The sequence below is a fragment of the Anser brachyrhynchus genome (assembly GCF_964034855.1).
Source record: "Anser brachyrhynchus genome assembly, chromosome: 6".
Classification (NCBI taxonomy): Eukaryota; Metazoa; Chordata; class Aves; order Anseriformes; family Anatidae; genus Anser; species Anser brachyrhynchus.
Window position 1 is genome coordinate 38,130,644 of NC_137700.1, and position 25,367 is coordinate 38,156,010.

The 25,367-nt window shown below is 37.2% G+C and overlaps 1 long non-coding RNA gene across 5 annotated transcripts in view; it reads left to right on the forward strand.

Annotated features, from left to right (window-relative positions):
* The first annotated feature begins 19,701 nt into the window (after window positions 1-19,701).
* The window catches only part of LOC308197660, a 31,458-nt gene continuing 25,792 nt past the window's right edge, over window positions 19,702-25,367 (forward strand). For 2 of the 5 annotated variants that reach the window (XR_013953209.1, XR_013953210.1), the window contains exon 1: window positions 19,702-20,862. This is a non-coding gene — a long non-coding RNA (uncharacterized lncRNA). The remainder of the gene's footprint in view (window positions 20,863-25,367) is intronic. The other 3 variants (XR_013953211.1, XR_013953212.1, XR_013953213.1) reach the window with 3 other exon arrangements.

The window sequence follows — 25,367 nt, forward strand, 5'->3', positions numbered from 1 at the left end:
ACTTTTGAAGGCATTTATTCTGAAACAAGAGCTTGTCCTTCCTGACTCATCTCCTTGTGTCCTGCCAACTGGATACCCAGAAGGAGTGTAACGGCGAGTGTACCTGAAGGTGATGAAACCCTTGGTAATGGCTTCTGGATCACGATTAAGCTGTTCAAACCACCAGAAGATAAAACTTACTCTTGAGGAGGAACAGTTACAGACCCACAAACAGCTGAAATGAAACCAAAAGGGAACAGAGAAAATGACTTACAAAAAATATTTTTCTGCTCTGCAAATACACCTTTCCCCCCACATTTTTTTTTTTGTTCTAGTCTGCCTGCGTCCCTGCAAGGGCCTCTGCTTGCTGTAGAAGCTAATACCTGAGTATTATGAGTTAATACCTTTAAGAGAGCAACACAGTGGAGGCCTCTAAAAGCTCCTACTGAGAGGGATGATGGTGGGCTGCATGAAGCCAGGTGCTTCCTTCCCCTTCCTTCATCATCTCATGGTTGTCAGGGGATTTGGGGAAGCAGGGGCAGAGAAGAAAACACAACATTTGTTATATCTTTGAGAGGCTTCACTCTGAATCTTCTCTTTTGCTGTGCATCCAGCACCTTGGCCATATTGCTCATGTTTAACTGTTGTGTTGGCCTACAATAGCATGGAAAGAATAGATTATAAATTGGTATCTGTTTACAACCTGGAGGCACAAACAACACATGCCTGGAGAGAAGACATCAAGTTTCCTGCAGTTGTCAAGCCTGTTCCCACCTACATAGATCTGCTTATCACAGGAGCTGTAGAGCAGTGCCAGCACAAAAGGGTAAGAGATGAAACAAGGGAACAGACTGACTTTGAGGGAAAGATCATAGGCAGCTGGGATGCTTGACACTGAAGTCCTTCAGGAATTAGTAGTTGTTGGAGAAAGAGATGTTCAGCTAAGCTGCAGGGAACGGAGTGGGTAGAACGATGGAGAAAATGAGTCCATGGATCTTTGGGGTGGTGGGATGGCACAGAAATTTAGGTGAGGTGGTGATGCCACCTCTCACAGACAGTGAGACTTGTCTCATTCCCACACAAACAAGGGAGGAATTTGGAGAGAAAGGAGAGAAAGGTTTAACGTTCAAGAATATACATGTGCTTGTCACAAGCGGGATAGTCACATCATTTCAGTAAAACCCTCTAAACACAGAGGAGGTAAATTGAAAGCAAGTATTCTGCTTCACAGCCTCTCAGTATGTTCAGGGAGTAACACCTTCCTGGAGTAACACCTCTAACACCTCTCCCTGTCCTCTGCTGTGCCTCGTGGTGGAGTCGGGCACTACTGGAGTCCTTTAAATCATCTCCAAGAATAAAAGAGATCGTTCCACAAGATGGTTATTTTGCATTTTTTTTTGAGTTTTTGAATCTTTTTGATGCTGCTGGAATGTGCAAAATGGCTACATTGAAATAGATTATACTCTAATTTTATGCTATCATCTTATCAATTAATATACATGTAAATATATAAATATACCACCCAAGATTAAGTTAAGAACTAAATATTGGAAATAAACCAGAAGTGAGCACATCCTGAATTGGCACAGTGGCATCAGGATCTGGTATTGTGCCTTTGTTTAATATTGTAAATTAAACAGGAAATGTAGTTTAATTTTGTGTATGCTTGTAAATAAACAGCATGTTGTAGATTTCACCATGCTGTATGGAATATTACTCCACTTATTGTTTTGATTTTTTTCTGTTTGTTTGTTTTACAAGAGCTTATGACGCCAAATCTTCTGTCTATGAATGCTTTTTTTTTTTTTTTTCCTCTGGATGTAATAGAACACATATTGTGCAGCCTAACATCCATATCTCTGACTCCATGAAAAATCCCTTTTGTTTGCTGCACATGACATGGCTGTAAGAAAGATATTTGTGCTTTTGGAATCTGAAGTATGAAGTCGTCATAAATCTGTACCCATAGGTAACAATTACTTCACTCATTAATGGATCTCCCTAGTCTCTCATAAAATAACTTTGAACAGTTCTCTTGGGACAGAGTTGAGAAGTGTGTTTTATGATCATTAGTACCAAAGTACCTTGAAAGTATATTGAAATATAAGTATATATTGAAAGAATAGTTGTTTTATTTCCCCAGACCAAATTATTTGCAAAAAACCAGCAGGTTGCAAAGACAGGGAATGGACAGAAGTCAGCCCTGTGGGCCCTTCTGATGCACCAGAGGGCTGAATCACATTTTATTCATTGGCATCAGCAAGTCATAACTAAGAAAAAGGGACATAGCATGGCTAGAAATGAATAATTTATGTAGGGCATTCAACAGGATATGAGAAATAAAAGATCAAAATGTAAAACATCGTGGCAATTTGGTTTGTGGGAGTATTCAGGAAATTTACAAATGATTGTTTTAGCTAAAAACTGTCATTAAGATAATTTATTAATAACTGTGCAGCATATTCCAGGCTGGCAGTTAAAGTGTAGCAGTAGCGTAATGGGGCCGGCCTTAACTGAAGTACATGCAGCTTGGCTTGCTTTCACAAGGCATGAATTTTGGTCTCCGGATCTGTCATACTACAGTTAAGTACTCTTTTCATAAATAATTGATAAATTTGTATAAAGATCTTTGGATTGCTAAAGACAATGCTGCAGAATGAAAAATGCCCCACGGGGAACTCTAGATTATTAACCAAACTGTATGACCACTTCACACAGTATTCAGTTTATAAAAAATGCAGAAATGTTAATCAACCTGCGATGGTGGTAATGCTATGATAAAAGCAGTAAAAACCTATGTCCAAGGTCTGTAAAACTGTAGGTTGTCCTTTGGATCCCATGGGTTTATCATAGGCCAGTTGAAATTTATCATTCTTTCTTATGAGGAAAAAAAAAAGAAAAAAGAAAAACAGATATTTTCAAACAGTTGCTAAACTGGTGTTTCTTACACAATCTAGGGTGCTGGGGATAGTCTACTGTCCTTTCAAAAGGGAGAGAGGAAAAATACTGGGCACACAGTGTGTGATTCCCAGACTTTCGGTGGGTCTTGGCCATGAAAACTCCTGAGGAAATTTATATGTCACAGAGGAATGTGAGGGAAATTTCAAGATAAAGCACGTAGCTGCCTGCTCCTGAAGACAAGGAGGGATTGCTCACCCCAAAGTGTTTGGAGCACATGTCAAAGTTGTCTACCTCAGGTTCTGTGCTGACTTGGTGTATCAAAAAGATCTGTCACTCTATTATATCATCACTCGGAGATGCCACTCAGGCCTTTTTTAGGGAAACAAATTTCATTTTAGACACCTCAATCAATTTCCCTGTTTTAGTTTTTCTCCTTCAGGCCAAAGCATCCCAGTTTCAGCACTTATTATTCCTATTACAGAAGTCCCTCTGGTCCTGCTCAGACTGCAGTGCTTGGGGGTATGCTAAAGCAGAACTGGAAACAGTCCCAGTACCAAAGAATTTATAATTAATCTAAGGCAGGATGCAACAAGTGGGTATATGAGACAATAATTAAGGCGAGAGGACTGGAAACGAAACCAGTGGCAGCAACACATGGCCACGTAGGTTATCTCAGCATAACTTAGTGGGTTAGAGTCAGCCATTATTTATTACTTATTATTTATTATTTATTACTTATTACTTATTATTTATTAATTATTATTTATTATTTTATTTTATTTTATTTTATTTTATTTTATTTTATTTTATTTTATTTTATTTTATTTTATTTTATTTTATTTTATTATTTTATTTTATTTTATTTTATTTTATTATTTTATTTTTATTATTTTAGTGTATTTTTACAAACCAACAAAATAGATACAATCGTGATTTAGTGTTTAGGCTGTCAAGTTCTCAGACTCCTTGTGACACTGATAATCTTTCATTTCAGATAACAGAAGTCACTTTATCTCTCACAGGTTGAAGCTTTGGCTTTACTTAGGTGAACCCCCGAAGAATTTCAGTGGTAGGAGCCAAAAGCTGCCAAATGCTGAGTGACCTTAATTTTCATATATGTACATGCAAAGTGGGAGGCTCAGTTCTCTTCATAAATTTTCAACAGACTTGAGAGATTAGGTTCTAAAACTATCCATTTCCAAACCTGAATAAGGTTGCCTTAGAAAATCTTAAAGGTGTAGCTTGCAAAACTCATTAGTCATGTTTACCAAGGTGTCAGCTGAATTCTTCATCTTAGGAAGACAGGTGGCAGAGGCTGGGAAAGCTCAAAGAGCCTTAGTACCATCTGATAATCTGTCAGCAGGGCAGTACTGTTCAGGTAAATAAGATACTTTTTGTTAACATCTCTGTAAAATATTCTTCTCCTGGGGAGGCTTGAGCAAGTGCTTGGAGCCACAGAAATAGAATCTAGAAGGATAAAAGTTTTTAAAACAGTAAAGATTAGCAAGGAACATGAATGTAAATCACATCTTTCTGGCCCTACTCAAATGAAGTGTTTTATTTCTCCCACTGGCACCAAGGCCAACACTTCTACTGACTTGCATGGTGCAGGACCAAGATCTTTGTCTAGTCATGATGTCAGAGATATATCCTTTTTTGGTGGTAATTTAAGTCATGTCAGGAAAGAAATGAATCTTTGGCCAAGAGCTAGAACAGTTGAGACCATCTGCAGAATTGCCATAGGAGAAGTTCATTCATTGATTTCAATGGTAGTGGGATGGACAATACCACAGAAAGACTCTTCTCATTAACTAGAAAATGAAGGATGGTGAAGGCATGTGTTTGCAATATCCCAGTTGCAGGGGAAATGACATGTTAGTTTTTCATTTTCAGCAAGGTGTCTTATCCTGTGGTCATCAAGATATGTTTTTTCGGCATGATGGAAAAGTGAAACAAGCTGTAGGACAATATGGCCTTAAAGAATATACAAAAACTAAGAGAAGTGATCTGTAAGAAACTAGAAAACAAAAACATATTTAAGTCTGCCACCCAATATAATTTAAAGTAGCAAATAACAGATACTCAGACTGAATATAAGAGAGCAGAAACAGTGCAGGTATTAATATATCTGCTGTTCCCACAGATTGGCAAGCAGCCTAAATCCACTGCTACCTGAAATTATGCCAACCTGTTCAGCACATCTGAATTTAAAACTAATCTCTTATTTACAATCAAAGCATCTACAAAGCTGGTGCTTGTAATGGGTTTTATTATACTGCATTAAAGATTGTTGTTGAAATTTGCATTTCCAATGGCCAATTAGTATATTTATTTATTAGAATTTAGTCATGCTATTTCTAGTAAATTAAACGTAGTGCATAAGAACATAAATAGGATTATTAGCTACATTCCTCTCTTTCCTCTTTTATGGGCTTCATTATTTTTGCACAAATGCCAGGATTTTTTTCTGTAAAAAATTAAGTTTGCATGAAGACTTGCCCACTCTCAAAAGCTGTGATGACATTCAGTGTGATTGCAAGTTATACCACATTAAAAAAGACATTTCTCTGAGAGCAGTGGTTAAAACCCAGACGCCTACATTTATTTACATTTGCAATGCTTGTGCCATGTGTATAGCGATACAGTGAGCTGCTAACTTTTGGAATGAAAATAACTTGTGTCTGTGTTAAATGTCACAGGAAATTGTAGCACTGATTAATAAGTAAAGAATACATAATTAGAAAAAAAATTTGCTCCTTGTAAAACTGCCATGTGTGTTTAAATTCTCATTCATTTTTTCAAAGAGCAAGCAGATTAAAATAAATAGATGGGTCACGTAATAAAATTTACTCTCCCCTTTAACATGCGTGTTCAGGTTTCAGGATAACATTGTTTCTTAACAATTCATTTTAATCAGAAGACAAAATATTTCCATCGTTACCTGGTTTATTAAAGTTTCATATATGGAGAAGAAATTCTCTGTTCTGTTTTGCCTCAAAATTGCAGTTAATATGAATTAAATGACAGTCTGAATGACTAGAGAGTAGAAGATTTTAATTAAAGTCTTGTAAAACATTTCTTCATATTTTCATTGGTTTGAATGAATTTAGAAACCTAAAAATAACAAAAACTGAGGTAAAAAAATGAAAGAGATGAGGCTCCAGAATGGAAAATACTCAAAGTTTAGGACTTTTGTTTAATCTCCTTCTTTCTCTTGCCTGATCCAGCATGTCCTGCCCTGGTGTTTTACACGTGAAGGTGTTGGAGAACTTTTCAAACATGAATAAAATGGAACAGTATGTATAAATGGGACTAAACAGATCCTTTACTGAGATGGGTGTACTAAGGTCAATGTCTTAATCTCCAAAAGCTAGAGAAAACAGTGTTATCCTGGAAGCTTTGGGAGCCTTGATGATGATCTGAAGTCATCTTAATAAAGCCTTCCAAACAGGTGGACCTATTCCAGGAAACGTGCTACATCTGACAAATGCTTTTTTTTGGACCTCTAGTGTTTGGTTATTCACTAGGCATATGGAATCCTGAGAAATACCATTTACATAAATTGATTTGTAATGTACTTGTAATGAACTATTTTAACTAGATATATTTAAACTGGCTGATAAAACACGGGAGAAACAGATACACCTCTGTGTACTTACTTACAGTTTGAGATAGTTGAGATTGCTTTTTGGCAGAGAGAAAGTGAAGGTTTGATAGGATTGATGGCAGTTTTAAACAGACATCTCTTTTAACATCTATTTTGTAATGACAGAATATTTTCACTAACACTAAACTGAAAACCAACTTCACAAAAGTCTGCTGCTGTGAATGGCATTGAGAGCATAATAAACTCTGCAAGACAGGGTTCTCTTTCTTTCTCTCTTACTGTAATCAGGTAAGAGGGTCTTGCTTGAATTCAGGCATCAGGTCACCCTTGCTGGGTAATTCAAGCAGTTTGCTGTTTCTCCATAGCAGCTAGGTTGAAACCAGAGCAGCACTGCTCTTTCTTATCTAATCACCCTCTTTGCTTACTTCAAGGAAGTATTACAGAAAATGACATTTGAACACTGAGAAGTGCTCCTCTGCTTCACTTCACAGATCACTGTGAGCCAAAAAAATGATGAAGGGCACCTCTTATTTACGTTAAAATCTATTTTTCTTTTTCTTTCTTTCATTTTTTTTTCTTTCTCTCTCTCTTTTTTTTTTTTTGATGAGATCTCAGTTTTAGTGTGCATATTCAAAGCCATTAGTCTCTTTACTTGCAAATGTAAGCTGAAATCATTCAGTCATGAAAACAACCAGAGAGAAAACAATCCAGCAAAGCCATGCTTAGATTTCAGGATCATGTGCCAGTTCAAATGGATCATCATGAAAGAAATTTTTGGAGTTCAAAGCACTAAGCAAGTGCTTTGCTTTTGACAACCATTACTAGCATGTTTGCCAATCATTTCATTACACGTATCTGAAAATAGACATGACTCTACTGGTAAAGCTCTGATAAAATCATCCAGGATGCTTTTTATGTTGGCTGTCAGAGCTTCCAAGTGACTGCTATGATGTTCCCAGTGGTCATTAAGAGCTGTTTTGGAGAAGTGTCCTATCAAGTCAGAAAACTTCTTGCCACAGAATGTGTGCCATCCATGTAAACCCCGATGTACTTTCCACACTTCATGTAATCTCCTTGTGACTCCAAGTGCACTGACGTGTTCTGACCACCGCCAGCTAGGAAAGCAGGGACAGAAGAAATGTCTTCCAGCACCTTAGTTCAAAACATTTACCACACTTACAAGCGAGATAGTGACAGCAACAGAGACAGTAGACTTGTCTCACTGCAAGGTAGGCGTTAATTTTGAACATCTCAATCTGTTTTCTGAATCTAGAGAGAATGGTCTTGTCTGAGGGAGGTATTAAATCAAGCCCCTTGTCTGACTTTCCATTCCAGTTTGCTGACAGTCTGTTTTTCCCTGTAGGTACAAACAAGTCTTCTGTGACAAAGCAAAGTTTTCTGGCTTCAGCAATTTGGTAGATCAAATAAGAAGACATTTCAAAAATTACAGCATTCACCTAAGTGGCCAAATAGATACTTTCCTTTTTCACTGTCAGTTCACTCACTTAATATTCTTTTCTCATTGAAATGAAGTGCTCTGATTCAAACTAAAGATGATCATCAGATTATAGGAAGACATCGTAACATGAGGCACAAAAACATTAACAACTTCATCTGAATTAATTTCACCTGAACTTGGGCTGTAAGTACCATGTCTCTTATCCAGGTCTGCTACAGGTTTGCTTTAAGTTTCCTTGTGTGAAATGAGTCCTGCAGACATCTCCTGCCTATCTGTATTCACTATGTGCTGGCAATTCATCATTGTTGAATGATACTAAAGTGTTTTTTGTCTTGCTGCTGTGTTTGAGCTCAGGCTTCACACTTTCTGTCTAAAGTTACAGACCCATTGTCACGCCTGAAAGAGCAGCTAGTCTGGAGGAGGAAACGTGACTGGTGGAAAACTGGTAAACCTATTGTCAAATATCGTTACACAGAAGCCAATACAATGTAAATGGGGATCGAATATCCTATTCTTCCCCATACCACATTGGTGCCAGTCTGAAAACAGTGTGAATGGTCAGAATTAATAGAATTTAAGTGTTATAAGGACCCAGATGCTCCATATGCATCTGAGCCTGGATATGAGAAGACAGTAACAGAAGCAGGAAGCTGCTAATGCTCTCGCATCTGGGCTTGCTTTGCTTGGCTCCCCACCCAGCTGAGAATTTGATGCAGCTTTTGGAAATATTTGGAAACTTTCAGTCAAAGACTTCTGAGTAGCTTTGGAGCTTGCCAGAGCTATAGTGTTTCTTTAGTTTTGGAGTCTTTTGGACCCTCCCATACAGAGCTGTCACAGTAAGGAAAGTATATTTATCAGCCACCTTTCTCAAAACCCGTAGCACTAGTCCTTCAACTCGTAGGAACCATGGGTGAAAAGCCATGGAGAACAATCCCTGTTACTCATGTGGAATCGGTGGTTTCAGGTGGCTCTAGATCTGCTTGTGAGGCTTTCTTATTTAGTAAGCTGGAAAGAGCTCGCTTGATAAATAACAGAAAAATGATAGAAGGCATTGCTGCTGGTACAGCCCCACCAGTCCCTCTCATGCTTCCATCTCTAGACAATGCTCCTTGCTTCCCTACAATTTCCTGGCAGCTCCTGCGTCAGCAGGGAACTGGTGGAGACCTGCTGTGGACATTTTCCAAGTGGTGAGCACAGGAATATTTACACGCATCCTGCTTATCTTGCATTCACACAGTATTAAATCTGCTTCTAGATTTTTTGTGGACAAGGGACTTATCCAGAGATTTCATTTTTGTTGACTGTTCTTATAGCATTATTAATGGGGCTCATGATACTGGCAAGGATCACAGCAGAAATAAGACACTGACTAGATTTAGACATTTTATGATTTTTTTTCTGTCCCTTGCCTTTTTCTGGAAAAGTTTTTCTTTCTTGCTTTCAGAAATTAGCCTATTATTTTTGTTCAGTGCAGTGTCAATTGAGAAATAAGCTAAGGTTTTGTACTTTTAAGGAGATTACGGTAAAAAGTGGATTAGTAAGGAGAAAGCTCTTCTAAAAAGCAAAGTTTTTATATATATATATATATTTTTTTTTTAGGGTTTGGGGTCAAGAGAATTGGAAAGCTTTGTATTTGCGACTGAGAGAAATTTTGGTATCTCAATGGTGGGTCAGAACTATTGGGGAACTAGAGGAGACTCAGGATGTAAGGGACTCAGCATCAGCAGAAGTTGTGATTCCCTCTGGCACCCTTTCCTTCTGAGTATTTCTAACCCACGCTCCAAGTCCAGAACACACACACACAGACAAGCACACACAACTGCTCTTCATTTTCTTTGCTGCTGTCAGAAATATGGTCCTATCCTGAATTACTTCTTGGCCAACAAATAACATTGTTCTCATCCCTACAGATACAGCAAAAAGTTCCCCTTATTTCAGTCCATCTGTCAAGGAACATTTGAATTCATTTAACACTCTGGTGTATCCGATTTGGACAGGAATGTTGGCCCAAAGGTGGGAGAGATTTAATTTTGCCAGAAACAATCTCACTTTAGTTCATGTTAGCAAGATCCCATAAGAGGTTTTTTAAGTGGCAGCTATTTACCCAACAGTAATTTCATAAAATTCAAAAGAACTGTATTAAAACCAGATAATTTTCCAGTTCAGTGTAGGTCCTTCAGATGGAGCTGTCAATTTTACTGTAGACAGACGCCAGTTGAAAACTAAAGGAAACAGACATGATTCTCCAGTTCTTCAATACCTCCCTTCAGGCACTTATGCACATTCCTTGTGGAAAATACTTTGTTGCAAAAAAGTGGGGAGAAATGCTTCTTATTTCTTTTTTCAATGCCATTTAAAAAAATACTATGATTACTACTTTATACTAGTATATAAAGCAAAAATACACACCGGACTTAGTGGAATATTAAGACCGAATTTAAAGTATTGTGTATTTTGAAGTCAAAGCTGTAGTTTGTTTAGTACAGAAAGTCAACCGCTTCATTCAGTCAAATGAAATATTTCCATATCCTTCACACAGGTATTATTGATGTACAGCTAGAAAACTGAGGAGTTTAAGTAGTCACAGGCATAACTTAATTCTCTTTCTCCTTTTTTTTTTTTTTTTTTTTGTAGTTCTTTATGACTGTTAAGGAGGGAACATTATATTGTGTATCTCAGCATATTTAGGTGGCATTTAATTTTCTGGAGCTATGAACAATAATTTTATGAGAAGAACATATGTTTCCTCAAGAAGAGTTAAATGCCCCTGGAGTTTTGTTATAACATAGAGTTTTCCATCTGAAATATATGCAGAGAACAACTGGCCGTTATTTTTTTGAAGCAAGTGTCTAAGTCTGTTGTAACTTCAAAGGTTGGGACACTCATTTTTAACTGCCGTAATTCTGAACAATAAGTCTGGAATCCAGTAGTCCAATTTTTAACTACTTATAAAAAAATAATTTTATAATTAATTTTATTACCAGCTCTTGATTTATTTCTGTTTATGTCAAGAATAGGTTATAATCTATACCTAATATCCAAACACTTTGGAAATTTGGAGATAGTTATTTTTGATTAGGGTATATACTTTGAGACTGGTGCCACCTCTGCTGATATTTTTATAAAACATTAATAAAGAAGTTTTTACTTTATTATTATTAGTAGTAGTATTAACACTGTGGTTATGACTGCAAACTGAATAAAAATCATACAATTCTAGACTTTATGCAAAGACAAAGAAGCGGAGAGTCCTGCTCTGAAGAATTTATATTTATATTATAATTAATTATTAATTATTTTTTATATTATAATTAATTTATATTATATTAAATTTAGTTCTAGATAGAGTCAAGAAAACCAGGTTCTCTGTGTTAGCAGTTGCATATAACAGTATAAAATGATGACAAAGTTTCTATATTTTGCAAAATTTTGCTGGTTCACCATCAGATTACATGTATACAGGTGTTGATTTATTTCATTTCCGAGCAGGTTATTTATCACTTTTTCCTGATATGAAGTGAGATATAATAGCCCATAAATCTCCAAGTTTCCTGGCTTTTTATGAAATGCAGTCATCATACAGCGACTTTCTAGAATTCATGAATGATATTTTTAAAAACTTTTTGATTTACAGGGATCTTTGTTGTCACATTCTTCTAATCATAGAATTCCAGTTAATAAGTCATGACAGTAAAGAACATCATTCTTCCAGATGAATTAGAAATTGAAGACCACTGAGTGAATAGCTTGCTGCTGAGGAGTCATACCAAAAATCTTGTTGAAGACTATATTCAGACTCTTGGAAGTCTAGATCTCATTTCTGTTCTATTTCTTCTTTGTAAGCCAGGTTTTGGAAACCATTTTTTATCTTTAGAACTATGTGAATTTTGAAGAACCTCATTTGTTCAGCATGTTTTTTACCCATCCTAAGTAGATAATTTGTGGTGAAGTCATAAGATGTTCCAAACAAAAATCTTAGCTCTTAACTCAGAGGAAAAAAAAAATCTACTTTCTGCAGCTGTCTGACCAAAACCAGGGATACATAAACTGTATCCTTGGAATATTTTAAAAGATCTGCATCCAGGTCAAGACTTGACACTCTAGTTCCTCCTTATTTTAGTCATGATGAACGATTCATGGAAAGTTTAGTCACTCTACAACAAACATTGCCAATATATAATCACACATGTTAACATGATATTTTAGACTATTTTTTAAATCTTCAGTGTCAGTTTCAGTGCCTCCAATCTTTGGATTGAAATTAGCAATATTATTCTACCATCCCATGTGTACGTGTGTCATAGATTATAAGGAATAATATATATATATATTTTTTCTGTAATGAAATCCAGCAAATAAGTGTTAGAATTACCCATGTAGAAATCATTGATTAAATGGCTGTAGTGAAGTATGAGAAGTTGCCAGAAGATAGGTTTATTTATTTATTTATTTATTTATTCATTTATTTTGTAAATAAACAAATCTGATGTTTATAGAGAGACTTTCTAGGGAATAATAAGACATGAGAAAACATAACTGGTGGGGGTTTGTATGAATCTGGAATCCACTTCATGCAAAGTCAAACATATATATTTTTTTCTTAGGTGTGATTTCTGAAATGCCTGTTCTCCTTTATTTTTCTTAAAATGTAGACTTCCAAATGTCATCATTTTATTATGATAACCTCTATTATGACTTCAAGCCTGATTATGCAGAAAGCAGTGCCATCTTTGGAATCCTTTTAATCTTAGCTTTTATAATTTGCCACAAACTAGTAAAAATGAATTTATGTTAGCTAAGCATTTCTATCAAAGTTTGTTTCTTGCTGTTATTTAAGATAAAATCAAACTATCAGACTTTTCTCTATACATATGAAGGCAAGGTCTTTTGGAAAACAGTATTTATGGTATTCATAAATTGCTTCTACAAAATATAGGAAGATTCAATTGGCTAATACACATTAAATAACCAAGCTGCAGGTTTTAAAATTTACTTTGTGTACATTAGTGTGCTTAATTCCTTATTTTGTTCTTTTCTCTTTGGACACTAATGACATGCATGTGTTATGATTTTCATTACCTAGGATGTGTAATCAGTTTTCAGAGCAAGATTTTCCAGCCCTATCACAGTTTGCAGTTTCTTTGCAGTGTCTACCTTCTCTTCACTCTCTTCATTCTCTATAGCCTAAATTCTCTCTTTATTTATTTATTTTTAAAAATGTATAATTTATCTATTGAAATCAGCATCCTCTATCAATTTTTAATGGCCAGTCCCTTCTTTGAGATATCACTTACATTGACCTCATCTTGACAAGCTTGGGCACTGTAAGCATCACAACACATTAGAGGATTGCAACTTCCTATGGCAGCATTCCTTAGCAGCCATAGCTAAGGTCATGACTGTATGTGATGAATATTTTGGACCTACTCAGCTGGCTGAATGGTATTAAGGAAACATAATATTTGACCAGTCAGTTGTACAAGAAAATCTCTCTGAGATTACAAAAATTTATAAACCTTTGTAAAATGTGGATTTAAGGTATTTCTTTCTTAATTATTTAAATGTATATTAGTTGTATTATTATATATATCTATATATAGACAGATATGTGCACATAAAACACACACACATCCTGATAATCGCCTAATCCATTGTTATTAATTATTTTATTTTACACCTTCAAAGAGTTGGAGTGGTGAAACCACAGACAAAAGATTTTAAGATTTTAAGATCTATAACTTTTACAAAATGATTTTTAATGAACCCATTGCATAAATTTTAGATAGCAGTGTTCACTCTAGTGCCATGTCTGTTAGCATGTTGATCTACAATATCGAAAGAATTTGGAAAAAGAAAATAATCTCTTAGGCATATGAGCTCCAAATTATAAAATAATTTTGCTTTAGATGTAAAAGCCAGATTAACTCATGGCAGCTGGCTTGTAAATGTATTAAATGGACAGAGGCATAGTGAATGTCCTTCAAGATGAATTTCTTGTCATCTTTTCTTGTGAAAAGAGGTTTATCCCATCCCTTCAAAATCTGTAGGGTATCCTATTTTTTTAGTCTCAAAAATATATTTGGTTTTCTTTGAAGATGAATAAAACTGAGATGCTATTATATTCAGTTCCTACTTTGCAGCATCCAGAAATTCCTTTGCTATTAATATGCCAGAGAAACAGATTTCTTTGATTTTTTTCAGTTTAGAAGATCAAAAGCTGTCAGAAATTGTTTCAAAAGAAAAATAAATCTTTGAGAAGTTGGATTTGAAATAATGAGTCTCCAGCATGTTGCATATACGACACTTAGAACTGTTTAATGGAAGATGCTGCTATAATTGTGGGGTTGGTCTCAGTGCAAGTATCACTCACACCTAGAAGGTATTTAAATATAGGTTTTGTTTTTTTTTTTTTCCCCAAAGGTGATTATTAGAATACCGGATATTAACAGCATTCTTTTTGTAGCTTCTTGTAAATACCTAATCAGGTAAAAGGAAAACAAACAAACAAACAAACAAACAAAAACAAAACAACAATACACGTTTAGATTATAACAGAAAAAAGTTTTAAAAACAATTTGGAAATCTGCACAGACTTCTGTCTTTATATAAAAGCTTTTTTAAAAAAAATTAATTTTATTTTTTTTCATTAATATTTTGGTATTTAGAAACTGATCGTTAAACAGACATGAAATAGCACTTTGTTGTTGCTTTCGTTGGTATGGAAGGACTGTGTCCTGCCTAGTGTGGTTTGTGGATGGCAGTCTTTGTACTAACCACCCATTGGGTAGGATTGCAAAAGCTCTAATGTATGCACAAAGTCCCTGCTGAGTTAGAGAATCATATAGACAGTAAAACTTGGAAGCCTTGGTTGGTGTTAATATCATCAAGAAACCAAACTCAATTTGGTTTGTATTAACATCGTAAAAAACCCAGCCTGATTTGGTTTGTATCAATGACATCAAGAAACACGGTGTGAAGATATCTGTCCTGTAATGGCTGAAAGAGCAAGTAGTAAAACGGAGCTGAAACAAGACGATTAAATATTGATAAACACTAGACCCATTTGGAAATAGCCTTGAATGCGTACAGCCTAGCCTGCAGCTAAAGATTAAGATGTCATTGTGGCTTTCAACTTTTTCATCAGTAAAGCTCTAAATCAGTTCTAAACCTATAACCCATCGCTATTGTTCTACAGTTACAATAGCCAATTGGGAACAATATACACTAATTCCTCACTGAGAAAATGTCTAATGATTGTGCTAGCAAATAAATAAGTCAAATACCCTTTTTTTTTGGAAGGGGAGTGAATATACTTTTACTTCCAAATTAATACATTTAGTGCTTTATAAAGCAGTTGCTATTTAAACTGCCAATAATGTTTAACATGAATTTACTCACCACTGCCTATCCTCATACTGTATAATTTATAACACTAAGCCCTTTCAATACTCCAAAATGCCAGATAAACTTTTCTCATTTGCTCTTAATTTGGTCACGCAGGATAATACCAACATCTGAAGGCTCTTTAAACTGCTTTTTAAAATGCATTCCTGAAAGCACCACCAATGCCACCTCTGCTCCTTGTCATCTTCCATAATTATTTCCAATCCAAAGCGGTCCTTAATGCGCTTATTAATCTGGCATTCTCCTCAGTGTGAAGCACATTCAGCTCTATTAATTTTTAAAAACCCTTTTTTATGGGGGACTGCAGATGCTTGGCTATTACTGAAAAGCTATTAGAAGTTAACACCTTTCTCTCCCCAGGGACTGGCATCATCCTATGCTTCCAAATGCCACCCTATTTTACATTATCAGCTGCTAAGACTAAGTATTAGAGACTTTTTTTTTTTTTTTAAACTTCTGAACTGTTAATGCTATTATTAGCTAATGGCAGAGTTCTGTGCGGTGTATAGATATGTATACTCCCTCAATGTCTACAGCATATGGGGTTTTATTTATCTGCCTTTGAACAATAAGGCTTTTCATTCTTGCCACCCATAAGAAGAAAACTCACAGGTAAACAGCCACTGATCTTATTCCCAGGGGCTGAGATTATTTTTGCCTTTTCTTGGCTTGGATATTATGATCAGGCCAATATTTAGAAGAAAAAAGTGAACGATTGTAGACAAAAAAAAAAGTGAAAAAATGAAATAATCACCCATTAAACCTCAAACCACCTTGTTATGTGGTGTACACTTCCCCTTTTAGAGATATGCAGTGTCTGTGTCTTTGTGAAACATAAACCTTCCTTGAAGGACTGGGAGGTAAAAGCACTGAAAAATAATACAGAAAGCTATTTTGGGGCTGGTGGCAAAAGTTACAACTGGCAGGGGTTTTCTTTTTCTGAAGAGCTCTAGATCTATTAATCTCAACTTCTGTTTGCTGCTGTGAAAACAGGCCAGAGCTGAGTCTCCAGGATGGGCCTTAGTGCCCCTTGTCACTTTTTTTTTTTTTTTGAAAAGAAAACCAAAAAGATATAATTGAAAGGTGCATAAGTCTGCGCCTGTATTCTGTGATTGTAGAATTTGCAATGAAATTCTCCCCCTTGTTTCTGAACTGTTGCTCAGAATCTCAGCTTTTAACTGAATAACACACAAGGAATAGAAAACAGTCCAGCTTTGGCTTTTCTGACCATTTTGAGCTGTGTTGACTAAAGACAACAAACTAACGCATTGGGGTCAGAAAATGCTCAGATTCTGCATACTGAATTGAATGTAGCATCAAATGAAATAGTACAGAGACTATCGCACTGTGTTATCAGTAAATATACTGTATTTAATTTGGTAAAATCTCCATTAAAAATTCTCCAAAGCTGTAGTAGAAGTGTGTGTGTCCAGAAAACTGCAGCATGTTTGACGTCAACATAAAATTTGGGTCTAATCTGCCATGAGAGCACTGGAGCCGGATCATGAAGTTGGATATTCACATAACAACTATTGGTGTTTCCTGAATCAAAGTCAGGGCATTATAAGGGCCAGTGAGGAAGGAAGGTCTTTCCAAAATTCTGCTAAGGGTTGTGAAGGGATTTACTTGCCGTGTCTCCAACAGCAGGCAGGCAGAGCTTTAACTATTATCTGTTAATATTTTAACTTGTTAACTCCTGAAGGACTCAGGCAGCAGTTCATAGATGTTGTAGACAAAGAAGAGAGTACCTTCCTAGAAAATTTTGCAGTCTTTCTTTATATAACTGTGTAATACACAGAGAGCAGACCAACTTAAGATATTGGTTAATATCTGATCTGAACGTGTGATGTACATCCTTACTATACGGAAAGAATTCCAGATGGTCTTTATGAGCATTAATGCCATCTTTACTAACATCTTGAGAAATGCAAAGATGACATCAGCTTCATGCGTCAAATGGAAAACCCTAACTTCTGACAGGGGCCGCTTCAGAAAGACGCCAAAAACTGAGGGATTTCCTTAGAATGGCAGGATGTAGGGCAGGAGGATGCACAGCGTGGTGCTTGGTGTCCACAACCTCTGCAGAACAGGGTATGTAGAGTGCCCCAGTGCCTGGGAGAACTTGTTCCAGCCATTTTCCACCTTGGTGTTTTTTTGGTTGGACTCAGTAGACACAGCTGGACACATCAGAAAAGCAGCTTAGAAGCACCTTCCCACTTTGCTGCACAAAGGTCAACATCTGAGTGCAAAATGGAGCTCCCAGTCTCCAGAACAGCCATTTGGGCAACTCTGGGGAGAACCAAAATAACTTTAAATGGATAGACCTGTCCTACTACAGATCACCACTTTTCTTCTTTAAATGGCTGCGAAGAAGTCCTAGTATATCCTGCTGCATCATTTGCTGTGGCAAATGCCTGGGCTTTTGGTTAATTTCACCTTTTCATTTGTCATTTTATAAGACATTTGTTCAAAATCCAAGTTGTCAGCTTCTGTCCTTCCAGATTTCTGGAAGTATGTCACTGTTCAAATAACAATGCTGGAAAATAAAGTGGAAACAATGACACTGGAGAGAACTGTGATTGAATTTTGCTTTAAAACACACAATGACAAAGCTGGGTCACCCTGACTCTGAGCTAGCATCAGCCTGAAGGAAAAGCCATGAAGAGTGGTGGCTGCTTTAACTGAGAATTTGCTGGCAGGTTTTTTGTTTCCATGGCAGATGTAAACCTGTTGCTGAGCATCCAAAGCATCTCAGCTAAGTTTGTGGATGTTCAAAAAAAGTGGAATAGATACAATATTACTTCAGTTTTTTAACAAAAACAAAAAGGTATTGATTATTTAAAGAATATCTTTCAGAAGAAAAAAAATATAAAATTTGAAAACCTCAGCTCCACCTTAAATATATGCGTCCTCTTTCACCGAGCAAGGTTATTAATGTTCCCAAGACTGGAAAGTTCTCTGGAAGATTAGAAAGAGATTAAATTAATTGGTCTTCCTAAATGCATATTATATGTTCAGTAGACCTGAACCACTCCCATAGTGTCCATTCAACCCATCCCACAACTGCTGTATTAGTGTACATGCTTTTCCTTGCTTTTTCTTTAGTAAAGTGCTTTTGTTTTTCTTTTGAGTATTTTGTTGACCAGCATCCACTTCTTGAAATTAATAACTCTGTATGAAATGTTGCAATCCCACTCTGCAGTAACATAGCTAGGGCTGTCCAGTTATCATTTCCAATGGTCCATGCTCAGGCCCCAGACGTCCTTGCAGTGCCTAGGGCAGCCCATGTTCAGCACACCTGCTGTGGAAGTGGGTTCTGCATCTTGTCTCCCTCTTGTCCAACCAATCCTGTGTCCAGGAGGACATGAACACTTTGGTGCTTTTTTTTTTTCCTGAAAAGTCCCAGAGTTTGAACAAAAACAAAGACTAGATACGTGATTCTTTGCAAACATGAAAACACTCAAGTTATTTCCTTAAATTACGGTAGCCTGAAGCCTGCTTATTCAGCTGGCCATGCTTCCAAGGGGCTGTAACAGCAGCTGGGCATTTGCAAGGCACAGGAACATATCTCAGAGTGTTCCTCAAATCCCCTGCACACCCCTGCAAAGCAGCCTGGAGAACTGCATACAGAGACGATCCTGCCCAGGGACCCTACTTCCCAAGGGAACAGTAAAGATGCTCAAGTTTTGACTTGCAAAAACTCATTAACTCCAACAAATTTGGGGTGGCTTTGAGCCGATTAAATTATTTGCCCAGTCCTATTGAACACTGAATAAATGTAGTCATTCACATGTTGGATAGTTCTGTTGTTAGTAAAGGCACTTTTTCCTCTGCAAATGTGTAATTCTTTTGCGTGAGATTTAGCAAGCAGATATTGACAGAAGAATAGATAATAGATAATTGATGTCAAAGGCTGAATAAGAAAGTTGTCGATCAGCCAGAGTATAAGTTATCTCTCTATGTAAAGTAATATAAAGTAACGATGATTTATTGCTTGAAAAAGTTGCTAGATTGAAAAAATTCTCTGGAATTGCTGGTGAATGCAGACTAATTTTTTTTTCTAAAGAACTCTAAGCAGACCTATTTCTCTTCCAAAAGAATACTTCTGGTTCTAATTATATGTATTTTACAGAATTGCATTTCTATAAAGTTATACTGTTAGAACACTAAACATCTTTTTTAATACTCATGAAAAGAGAAATATTTTCAGTTGTCTAATTTGATACAGCAAAGAGATAAGAAAAGATGTGATTTGGCTTTACAATATCCTTCGGTTGCACTGTATCACACAACCTATAGCAGTTTCACCTATTAAACCTCAAGGAAATACGATAAAATGATTTGTGAAAATAGCAATAAGTCTCTAAGTCATCCTTCTCTGAGGAAAAGATTAGTATTGGAGGAGTAAAAGATTAGTACTGGAGGAAAGCTGAACTGTTTAAAAGGTATTTCCTTAATATCAGAGGAGCCTCCGTTTTAGAAGTGCTTCTCCCCTGTTTTATTTAGACACCTCTCAAACTTGAAATCTGCTTTGAGTCCAGCCAATAATCTCATGCTCTCCCCAAAGAGTCCCTTGGAAATCCATTGCACACAAAGCAGCAGGGGTATAGGTTACACTTCACAGGGATCTATCTATGTAAAAATGAAAGCTCAATATATTCCTCAACTTAGGTTCTGGATGTTTTCCAGAGTCATAAAAATGGCATCCCATCATCTGTGCCTTTTCTAATTTTTTTCCTGTTATCCTTATGAAAAAGACCTTTACAGTGATGGTGACATCTTTCTGTCTTGAACTCTATGGGATTTGTTCCTGACTAAAACACCTTTTTTGTGTTACTAGATTCTTCTGCTGTTTTCGCAGACTCTATTTACAACTCCTAATATTGTTTAGTTTATGGTACCCATGAATTTCATATATACATTCAGAGGTGCTTGAAAGAAAGCACAGCACCTAAAATAGCTTGCACCACTGCCCTAAAATATTAATCACTAGTGTAACTCCATAAGAGTTACATCAGGCATGAGTTTAACCCTACTTTTGGTTTTAAATCAAAAGAAATTGATTTCTTTAGCAAACACACCCTAAAACACAGGATCAAAGGCAGCTGAAGCACTATAAAACCCTCTTATTTCTTCCCCCCTCCACCTTCCCCAAAAGCTATGGGGCAGCCCGTAAACTGGCTTTTTAGGCACACCAGTTTCTAAGCAGCTGATTCTGCTATCAGCAGCCCTCAGCTGTTAGTAATGATGTCACTGGTGAACACTTCACAGCCCTCCAGGTGCTGAGCTGCTACACCTTGCCCCTGTCTTTCTCCAGATCAAATAAGTTAGTCTCTATGGAAGTTAATGAACTTGCAGAGATGTACTTGCTGTTTGGTGTAAATATAGGAGAAATTTATTGTTCTCAATAAGACTGAGTTAAACTTGCATTAATTTTACTGATTCCAAAGAGAAAAAAAAAAAAAGAAATTAGGAGTAAGAATATTTCTTGAAGATAAAAGAATCTGCACAGGTAAATAATTAATGGAATGGATCTTGGTATTCCAATGTATTTTTGAGAAGGATGTCATACAGAATCGTGTAAAGAAATATTGCATAGACAGAGATGCAGGTTAGTGATTTTGAAGAAAAATTGAATTCAGATTTAACTTGTGATATTTAATATTTTATAGTATTGAATTTCAAGGGAATATTGCTTTAAATTTTCTATGCATATTCTTATGCTACAGTATGCACATCTTTGTGGTTGAGAAATGTGTTTCTGTGGCTAGAGAGTATGCTTTCATGGAATTTTTTTGTTTTAAAAGTTTTGCTAGATATCTTCCTTTCTTCTAACAAATGGAAACCTGAAACGTGCAAGCACCAGCACATTAACACATATAGAAGGTATGCAAGTTTTGGATCAACAGTAGTCATTAAATATTTCAGAAGCTTAACATGAGTAGCACAACACTGTAAAACCAAAATCAACAAGAGTGTCCATGTCTTTACATGGTGCTCATGGTTGCACTTGTTAGAGCTCTGCATTGCTCACAGACAGGGAGCCTCCTCTGTGGGAGCTGGCAAATACCAGTCAGCTCTGGTCTGAAAGCTGGATGGCGATGCTGGCATGACCCCTTGCCTAAATATAAAGCTAAATATTTCTGTCTTTTCCTACTGCCCCTACTAAGACAGGGAAACAACGTGTAGCTAATGTGCTGTGCAGCTGCTGGATGGTAGCTCTGGAAGTTTGCTGTGTTGGGAGCCGGGCACTCAGTGTCTACATCTTCTGTGGAGGTAGAGCGAGAAAGAACTTGTTACTGTTGTGCGTTAGAACCTCTGTGCATTTGAAGCTCACTGTGTTTTGTGTTTTCCCTCCCAGAAGGTGCCTTGTTAGCTTTATATGCCTTTAGGTCTCTGCTGAGCTCTGCACTGCTTGCTCCAAGGCAAGGACCTGGAGGTGAAGGTTCATGTCCCATTTCTCGGACTGTGTCACCTCTCCTTGCCCATGTCTGCCAGACCTGGGAAGGCTGATATAGATCCCAGCTCTGACACCTCACTGTTTGAGAGATGTACAGAGCCTGTTGGAAGTCATTAGCAAGAGTCTGATGGTATTTGTTCATTTATCATTTCTTGAAAAGACATGATGTTTTACCTCCTCAAGTGTGATTGCCCTCACCATAGCCTTTGCTACCACAGGGAGTGGAGACTGTAGGTTTTCTCATTTTGCCTTTCCTGTTTAATTTGTCTATTCGCCATCCCAATATAAGGGGGCACTTCTTTACTGTGAGGTGACAGAGCACTGGGACAGGTTGCTCAGAGAGGTTGTGGAGTCTCCTTCTGTGAAGATATTTAAAACCTGCCTGGATGCCATTCTGCACAATGTGCTCTAGGTGATCCTGCTTGGCAGGGGGATTGGACTGGGTGATCTTCAGAGGTCCCTTCAAACTTCAGCCATTCTGTGATTCTATTTGTGTATTGTCGCAGAGCTTTATGATTGATGGTCAATGACAGGAGATTTATGGTGGCTTCTTGGTTGCCCACATTTGCAGGGGCAAGTTACAAGCAGCATGCAGCTTGCATTTGAAGGGTCCTTATTTCAGAAAACACATCGTTGTTCCATGAGCAGGTGCAGCAGAGGGAGTTGACTGTGAGTTAATTTAAAAAGGTGAAGAGAAATCTAACAAGATGTTCAGTGGTGTCACACACTGAGATGCTGCTATCCTGTGTGGTTCATGGGGCACGGTTGCCTTTACTAGGATGAACAAAGTAGCTCTGTCTTGTTATGTTAGAGTCATAGTCAAGGTCTTTCTGGGATTTCAATTCCATTTTATATCCCCTGTGGTTGTACACAAATTCCACAGTAGAATAAATAGACTTTGGCAATGATTACTTGGAACTTTAGGGGGTTAACAGTGTTCTTAGCCTTTTCCAAAATTGCTGTTTACTCTCTCAGTGCCTTTCTATGTGTATGCTATAAAACATTCCCCAGAAAGAGTTTTGCCTATTGCCAAGATGTTATGCCTTGCACTAGATGAAATGCCTGGACAGAAAGCTATGACCTGCACCTGTTGTAGTGCTGTGATAAAATGCTGTGAAATAACATACCTGCTGGGAGCTGAGACACCAGGCTGAGATGTGCTCTTCACTACCTGTCCTGTAACTGATATGCTCAAAGAGGGCTGTGCTCCAACTGCAAGACAAATGCATTTGGACAACGCCTAATGTCCATAGATATAAATGAAATGTAAGATTTTAACACTTGAGTAAATGTCACTGAAGGGGAGAGATACAAGGACCATGAGGTTCCTCATGGGGAGGTGCTGGCCTGGGCTTAAGGGGCAGTGGGGAAGAGAAGGCAGGCATGGGATTTCAGCTTGGGCATTTCTGTGCTACTTTGTGATTTGAAAGGCTGGATTGTGGAGAACTCAGAACAACTACCAACTTACTTCTACTGGAGATGACTGAGTCACTCAGCTCCAAATAAACATGTATTTGTTTTATGCAATGATTTTTTTTTTTTTGGTGTGTGATCACTTTCAAATATACATACGTATATCAATATTCTGATGTTCTCCTTTATGACTGAAGTAACCTTTTCACAGACTCTGCTTCCTTTCGTATTAAACCCCAGCTCTCATGTCCATATTACGAACATCCCTTCCTACTCTAAGAGAGCTGTTGTAACTTATAGGAATTCAGATTTAACTGAGCTTCAAGACTTACGTTATATGGGGAGATGGGAATGCAAAGTTTTAACAAATGTACATGGTCTCAAGTTTAAGAATATGCCCTAAACAAAATTGACTATCTTCCAACAAAGAAATTTCTGACAGAAAGTTGGATTTGGTTGAATGATTTCTCTTTACCTTCTTCAACCCCTCTGCCCCCAGCAATATCTGCTTTCCATGGAATTTTGACTTGTTGAAAAATTGAACATCCTTCCACTCTCCAGTTCTGAGATCTGTTCAAAAATAATGCGCTGTCAGTTATAATTGTTGCTGGGGGCTTCGTATTACCATTTACTCTTTGGCTCTGGGCTTCTAGCTACTTTCATTATCCTTCCTACTGAGGATATTGTTGATCTTCCATACTGACTCCTTGGATGTGGCAAGGAGGAAATCATCTCTCACTCCTGGTTTCTTGCCTTTATCTTCACCCTTTCCTCTCTCCAACTTCTATCTCTTCTCTTTTCTTTCCCAGTCTTGCTCCTTGGTTTTTCATTTCTCACATAGCACAATGGCAGTTTCCCTCTCATGCTGCCTTCTAACAGTGGGGAAATCACCAAGAACAAAACTGATTTCTTGGCTTGCCAGCAACTCCAAAACAAACAAGCAAAATCATTGTTTAAAAACTGTGTAAATAAAAGGATATTCTTAGTTTTTGTTGCTGAAATTCTGAGGGATTGAAAAAACAAACTTTTTATGGGTAAAAGTATTTTACTTGGCCAGATGGAACACAATTATACTGGATGTGTATGAGATTTTTCATATTTAATTTCAACACTTATTTTTCAATAAAAGTGAAGGAAAATTGGAAATTAAAAATGGTTTTAAATAGAAAAAACATCTGGTCTGCCCTTTTGGAAGATATTATAGTGAGTTTGGCTTTTTCAAATACATTTCTTAACAAGAAGACCTTAGTGAAAGAGGGATAATTGTTTTTAGATGTCTCTGTCCATGTATCTTTACCTTGAAGAATAAAGCAAAGCTTCAAAAGAGATAATTTCTTCTGGTTCTAACAATGCACAGGGGACAGGCAGAGTCCTTGTGCTCTGTTCCAGAGCTTGGTGCCATGGCAAACATGGCAGGGCAAGTGGAAAAAGGATTAAGAGTCCTCTAAGGACAGGCAGGAGATGCTAGTGGAGCCACAGTAACTCAGTAGACAGTGCACAGAGGTCATGCCAACCTACACACTGGATAACTTACGGACCTGAATCTGCAAAGATTTGAAACCTTCTCCCCTAAGGTGCACGCTTTGTCATGCATTTCTTGTAGCGGCACTACCGGCCCCTATCTGTCAGAGTTTTAATTGTAGGTGGGGCCTAATCCAAGTACTACTGAAGTTAGTAGGGAGGCCTTTGCTGCCATGTATGTTCTTTGGATTACGTTTTCAGAAAGTGGCCAGAAAATCACCATGCTGAGTCAGATATCATATAAATCCGTCAAATAAGCACAGCGTAGTACAGGTAGCAGATCTCACGTGGAGGTCTAGCTTTGCTCCATGAACATGTTCAGGCTCTGCAGTTGCTCTGCTGAGAAAATGGCCATAAAAGCGCACCCCCAGGACATATGTCACCACTGGGATGGAAACATCTTTTCTGTAAGAGGCTAATTCAGCCCTCAATTCTCAATTCATCTAAGACTTTTGGAAAGTATGATAAAAGCAGAATTTTTTTTTTTCTTCTTGTGGCTTTTGGAAAATGGAGGTTGATAATTTACGTGTCTTCTCATTCCATATAGAAACATAATAATTTTATTATATATTAATTTGGTTGCTATTTTTTGAAGGAAATTCTAGTGATTCTTTTGAAGCTTG